This window comes from Palaemon carinicauda, chromosome 2 (genome assembly GCF_036898095.1).
Source record: "Palaemon carinicauda isolate YSFRI2023 chromosome 2, ASM3689809v2, whole genome shotgun sequence".
Classification (NCBI taxonomy): Eukaryota; Metazoa; Arthropoda; class Malacostraca; order Decapoda; family Palaemonidae; genus Palaemon; species Palaemon carinicauda.
In genome coordinates, this window is record NC_090726.1 from 76,497,203 (window position 1) to 76,504,702 (window position 7,500).

Genomic DNA, 7,500 nt, shown 5'->3' on the forward strand with positions numbered 1-7,500 from the left:
TTACAAAATCAACGATGTATTTTGTATTTAATTATTTGGAGGCCAAGTGAAACTTATTAAATAATTCTTTCATTTGTACGCTAAATTCACAGAAAGCCCATATTACTACGGCCTATCATCTTGATGCAATTAATTTTCCTCAGAATGAAGCCTTTTTATATGAATTTATTTTGTTTAATATATTTTTCATAACATTCATGAATGATGAATTTATTTAGGCTACTTGAAAGTATTTATTGCAAAAAAAATTAGTCGTCATATATATCTGAGTTTGTTTTCGTGAAGTATAATTACCTAAATATATTTGGAAAAGCAGAGGACGTGATATGTGGAGTTACATTCTTTATAGAGATTTATTCTCAAACCAGAACACGTAGGATCTTCCTTTATCGTTTTTACACTTCTCAGTTCATTGGGAGAGGAAGAGTGAAACTTCCAAATGTTAATATTACTCTTACGTTTATGTACATAATAACACGAGAGATAAAGATATTATTACATGATTTGTGAGAAACAGAGGGCCCTAATCTACAAATTATGGCTTTGATATGATAATTTCATAGGTCATAATCATAACTTATAGTTAGGAAAGGTTGTTGTAAGTTTTTCTTGTCGTCATAACTTGAGCAGATATTTTTTCATTATGCAAATTGTTGGAAATATTTATAAAAATGTGATATTTCTTACTAATATCTATTATACTCATACTAATAAAAGACAACTTTTTATTCATAAAGAGTATTATTATTATTATTATTATTATTATTATTATTATTATTATTATTATTATTATTATTATTATTATTATTACCTAGCTAAGCTATAACCCTTGATGAGAAAGCAGGATGCTATAAACCTAAGGTCCCATCAGGATAAAATAGCCCAGTGAAGAAAGGAAAGAAAGAAAGAAATAAAACTACAATATAAGTAATAAACAATCAATATAAAAAAAAATTAAGAACAGCGGCAAACTTAAATTGGATCTTTCATTATATAGAAGCTTTCATTATGAAAGATTTGGCTTTTTTTCAAATGGAATTAACAATGGAAGATATTTTCTGCAACGGAAAAAAGACTAGCTCAAAATGGATACCTAGAGGACCTATGAGATGTCCAGTAAATTTTGTTATCATGAGTGGAAGACATTATTGAAATATATATTTGATTACTAAGAAATAATATTAATCTGTATCTAAATAAGTGTGTTTGTATATATATATATATATATATATATATATATATATATATATATATATATATATATATATATATATATATATATATATATATATATATATATATATATATTCAAATAAGCCATATAAATTTTCGATACATTAATGTCTGGATTCTCTTAACGACCTCGGGATCAGAGCCCCAGGCGATATCACACAAAGACAAGAGCTTGTGACCCGCCGGGAATCGAACCCTGGTCGGCAAGCTTGTATAGACAGTGACTAAACCACTTGGCCACGAAGAAAGATAAAAGTTAATGATAATTCTTCTGTACTTATACCTGTCGAATTCAGGTGTTTTGTACTTAGAATTAAAATCAACCCATCTTCCATCGTAGCTAATTGGTAGTTTGTTACTTGGCATTCGATTAATGATAAATTTTGCACATTTAGACGTGTTTTTCATATTCAAATAAGCCATATAAATTTTCGATACATTAATGTCTGGATTATCTTAACGACCTCGGGATCAGAGCCCCAGGCGAAATCACACAAAGACAAGAGCTTGTGACCCGCCAGGAATCGAAGCCTGGTCGGCAAGCTTGTATATACAGTGACTAAACCACTTGGTCACGAAGAAAGATAAAAGTTAATGACAATTCTTCTGTACTTATACCGGTCGAATTCAGGTGTTTTGTACTTAGAATTGAAATCAACCCATCTTCACCATCGTAGCTAATTGGTAGTTTGTTACTTGGCATTCGATTAATGATAAATTTTTCACATTTAGATGTGTTTTTCATATTCAAATAAGCCATATAAATTTTCGATACATTAATGTCTGGATTCTCTTAACGACCTCGGGATCAGAGCCCCAGGCGAAATCACACAAAGACAAGAGCTTGTGACCCGCCAGGAATCGAACCCTGGTCGACAAGCTTGTATAGACAGTGACTAAACCACTTGGCCAAGAAGAAAGATAAAAATTAATGACAATTCTTCTGTACTTATACCTGTTGAATTCAGGTGTTTTGTACTTAGAATTGAAATCAACCCATCTTCACCATCGTAGCTAATTGGTAGTGCATTACTTGGCATTCGATTAATGATAAATTTTGCACATTTAGACGTGTTTTTCATATTCAAATAAGCCATATAAATTTTCGATACATTAATGTCTGGATTCTCTTAACGACCTCGGGATCAGAGCCCCAGGCGAAATCACACAAAGACAAGAGCTTGTGACCCGCCGGGAATCGAAGCCTGGTCGGCAAGCTTGTATAGACAGTGAATAAACCACTTGGCCACGAAGAAAGATAAAAGTTAATGACAATTCTTCTGTACTTATACCTGTCGAATTCAGGTGTTTTGTACTTAGAATTGAAATCAACCCATCTTCACCATCGTAGCTAATTGGTAGTTTGTTACTTGGCATTCGATTAATGATAAATTTTGCACATTTAGACGTGTTTTTCATATTCAAAAAAGCCATATAAATTTTCGATTCATTAATGTCTGGATTCTCTTAACGACCTCGGGATCAGAGCCCCAGGCGATATCACACAAAGACAAGAGCTTGTGACCCGCCGGGAATCGAACCCTGGTCGGCAAGCTTGTATAGATAGTGACTAAATCACTTGGCCACGAAGAAAGATAAAAGTTAATGACAATTCTTCTGTACTTATACCTGTCGAATTCAGGTGTTTTGAAATTAGAATTGAAATCAACCCATCTTCACCATCGTAGCTAATTGGTAGTTTGTTACTTGGCATTCGATTAATGATAAATTTTGCACATTTAGACGTGTTTTTCATATTCAAATAAGCCATATAAATTTTCGATACATTAATATCTGGATTCTCTTAACGACCTCGGAATCAGAGCCCCAGGCGGAATCACACAAAGACAAGAGCTTGTGACCCGCCGGGAATCGAAGCCTGGTCGGCAAGCTTGTATAGACAGTGACTAAACCACTTGGCCACGAAGAAAGATAAAAGTTAATGACAATTCTTCTGTACTTATACCTGTCGAATTCAGGTGTTTTCTACTTAGAATTGAAATCAACCCATTTTCACCATTGTAGCTAATTGGTAGATTGTTACTTGGCATTCGATTAATGATAAATTTTGCACATTTAGACGTGTTTTTCATATTCAAATAAGCCATATAAATTTTCGATATATTAATGCCTGGATTCTCTTAACGACCTCGGGATCAGAGCCCCAGGCGAAATCACACAAAAACAAGAGCTTGTGACCCGCCGGGAATCGAACCCTGGTCGGCAAGCTTGTATAGACAGTGACTAAACCACTTGGCCACGAAGAAAGATAAAAGTTAATGACAATTCTTCTGTACTTATACTTGTTGAATTCAGGTGTTTTGTACTTAGAATTGAAGTCAACCCATCTTCACCATCGTAGCTAATTGGTAGTTTGTTACATGGCATTCGATTAATGATAAATTTTGCACTTTTAGACGTGTTTTTCATATTCAAATAAGCCATATAAATTTTCGATACATTAATGTCTGGATTCTCTTAACGACCTCGGGATCAGAGCCCCAGGCGATATCACACAAAGACAAGAGCTTGTGACCCGCCGGGAATCGAACCCTGGTCGGCAAGCTTGTATAGACAGTGTCTAAACCACTTGGCCACGAAGAAAGATGAAAGTTAATGACAATTCTTCTGTACTTATACCTGTCGAATTCAGGTGTTTTGTACATAGAATTGAAATCAACCCATCTTCACCATCGTAGCTAATTGGTAGTTTGTTACTTGGCATTCGATTAATGATAAATTTTGCACATTTAGTCGTGTTTTTCATATTCAAATAAGCCATATAAATTTTCGATACATTAATGTCTGGATTCTCTTAACGACCTCGGGATCAGAGCCCCAGGCGAAATCACACAAAGACAAGAGCTTGTGACCCGCTGGGAATCGAACCCTGGTCGGCAAGCTTGTATAGACAGTGAAAAAACCACTTGGCCACGGAGAAAGATAAAAGTTAATGACAATTCTTCTGCACTTATACCTGTCGAATTCAGGTGTTTTGTACTTAGAATTGAAATCAGCCCATCTTCACCATCATAGCTAATTGGTAGTTTGTTACTTGGCATTCGATTAATGATAAATTTTGCACATTTAGACATGTTTTTCATATTAAAAAAAGCCATATAAATTTTCGATACATTAATGTCTGGATTCTCTTAACGACTTCCGGATCAGAGCCCAAGGCGAAATCACACAAAGACAAGAGCTTGTGACCCGCCGACCAGGGTTCGATTCCTGGCGGGTCACAAGCTCTTGTCTTTGTATGATTTCGCCTGGGGCTCTGATCCCGAGGTCGTTAAGAGAATCCAGACATCAATGTATCGAATATTTATATGGCTTATTTGAATATGAAAAACACGTCTAAATGTGCAACATTTATCATATATATATATATATATATATATATATATATATATATATATATATATATATATATATATATATATATATATATATTTGTAAATATATATATATATATATATATATATATATATATATATATATATATATATATATATATATATATATATGTATATATATATATATATATATATATATATATATATATATATATATATATATATATATATATATATATATATATATATATATATATATATATATATTGGGCTCATGCCATGTCGTCCTGATGGAAGTTCCTAAAAGGTAGCTTCCTAGGGTATATTTGACTACAGTGATATTCCCAGAGAATTTTACCTTAAGGTATCCAGAATTCTAACTCCTGGAGCGAATATCCCTAAATAATCTCACAGGGATATCACATAATATCAGACTACGTATTCTTGACACGTCAAATAGCAATCTTCACCCCAAACAGTATTAACGCTTCGAGGGGTTACAGTAACAAGAATCTGAAACAAGAATGAAAAGAGAGCTGCTCATAGGGCCTCTCTCCTATTCCTTTTCCAGTGTGTATCTGATGAAGGCGGTAGCACCCTCTTTATTCCTTTTCGTGTAGCTCTACTACTCGGTGTTTTCCCTGTGTTCATTCGTTATTTTGGAGTTAATTCAACATTCTGATGACCTCTCCGGCCTCTGCTGCCTCTGGAAAGTTGAGTATTATCTTTACTGTGTATAAATGTAAGGTCTTGTCGTTTTAAATTAAATCAAAAGTGATATTAACGTAAACAAGAGCTGTTGCCTACTGGAGGCATCCTGGATGCTATCGCTCGCTATGGGTCATTTAGTTAGCTAGAGCGACGTTCCCGGTTTGTTATGCTTCATTAATGTAGCTATTTAGCTCCTCTAGGAATGCTTATATAATGCTGTTAGTTTTTAGTTCGGTGATATAGGTAACCGATCTTGCCCTTCGCGAGGCTTAGTAGCCTAGGCGCCTGGCCCTAGTACTTTCATGCATGATATAAGTTTTTCCGAGTGTTATATTATTGAAGCTATAGGCAAATATCTTATACATGTAAGATATTGTTGAATATTCTTTACAAGATTGTATACGAGAGAGTTTAGGTGAATTAGGTAATCGATTCTCACCACACCTAGGCTAGTATACTAGGTACAGTAGTATACTTTCGCACATCCCCGATTGTTCTTTTCCCCCTCCGGAGGCTAAGTTCAATCCCTCTCTCCCTCTGAGTAAGCCTTAGGCTTAATCCTAGCGGTTCTATCTGTATAATAATTCAGTTATAACTATACAAGGATATGTCTGTCCTGACCTGATAACCAGAGTGACTGGTTTTTTGGATTAGGGCAGAACATCAAAGTTTCTAGTCTGTGGTCTGCTTCTTCCTAGCAGAGAGAATGAGTCTCCTTTTCTAGGTTAGGGGCAGATACAGGAAGCTTTGCTTCCCTAGTCCACGTCTGAAGGATTCTGTATGAGATGATTCCTTCCTCTAGTGGTCTAGCAGACTGTCCTGTGTTGTTTTTCTCAGGCTGGAGAATGAGTTTTCTCTGTTGCCCGGCGAAATAACGTCACCTAACTTTGTTCTGGTTGGGAGGAGGATAGCAAGTATTGCCAGTCTTCCTCCCTAATAGACAACTCTACGTTAGGATAAGCTTTCCTAACTGATGAGTGTGTCTCTTGCTAGAACGAAGTTTATAGGACCCTTATCCCTTCCCCACCTCTCTTTCTTTTATTATCTTTTGGCCGCAGTCCTACTTCTGTACCTGGTATAGGTTAGGATGGAGGACCGTCTCGGCTCTCTGCTGGCTGGCAATTACGTGTCGGCCGGCAGAGACCCCTTGTTCTTTGCAGAGTGAACCCCAGACCTCCCTTGGTCTCCCTTTCATGTCTGCCGGTAGAGTCCGGCAGGCTATGGATTCTTTGGAAGCCTGAATGCTACATTCTCCCCTTCCATAAGTTCACTCTTTCTGGATGGAAGGTTGTATGGCAATGCCGCCTTATAACCTTACATCAATACTGTTTCTCTTACTAGTGTTTTGTTCCCCTACCCCGCCTGCCGGTTTAACAACCGGCAGCCAGGCAGTTGGAAGTTCTCTGGTTCTTAGCCACTGTCAGCAGGCATGGGTATTGCTACCTTTGACTGCCGGCAGTGGAAACACAACCCGAAATCTGCTGGCCACTACGATTAGCGGCCGGCAGTCGGATGTTAGTTTTTTCAGCTGCCGGCCAGCAATGATCGCCGGCCGGCACACATTTGTGAACCAGTGACCTGCCGACTATTAGTTAAAGGTAGTATATCTTTGAACTATATGGGGGTAAATGCCGGCTAGCATGTGCCGGCGCGTGCTGGCCAGCACAGCAGCATGCTATGTACAGTGGTTTCTATATTTGTAGTGTAGTACACACTGCATTAATAAACTACAGTACAGAGTTTGTTGTAACACTTAAGTTCTTCCAAAATACTTAATGTTATCTTGTACAGCCTTTTGTTGAGACCGTACAATATATAGAAAGTGAGTTCTTTTTGTATTCATTCTATCCCGTATATTAAAACTTTATTTCAAGGTGTGAGCTACACTTTAAATTTCCGTTTAGGAAATTACATAAGGTATTCAAGAATAGAATTAACACTAGAACGACCAAGCGGTCATTTTGACCGCATTTTGATTTTCGGATGCATGGAGCTATTATAATCTTTCCCCAACAAACTTGATACTCATTGACTTTTCCTAACTTTTCATGATATATATTGATAATAAGTTTAAATTAAAATATGCTATAATCCTTTGAGATATATTAGGTAATACCTAGAACAACCGAACGGTCATTTTGACCGCTAGGCAGCTATACAATGGTAATTATGGTGGTGCGCCAGTCAAAACGTTTGACAG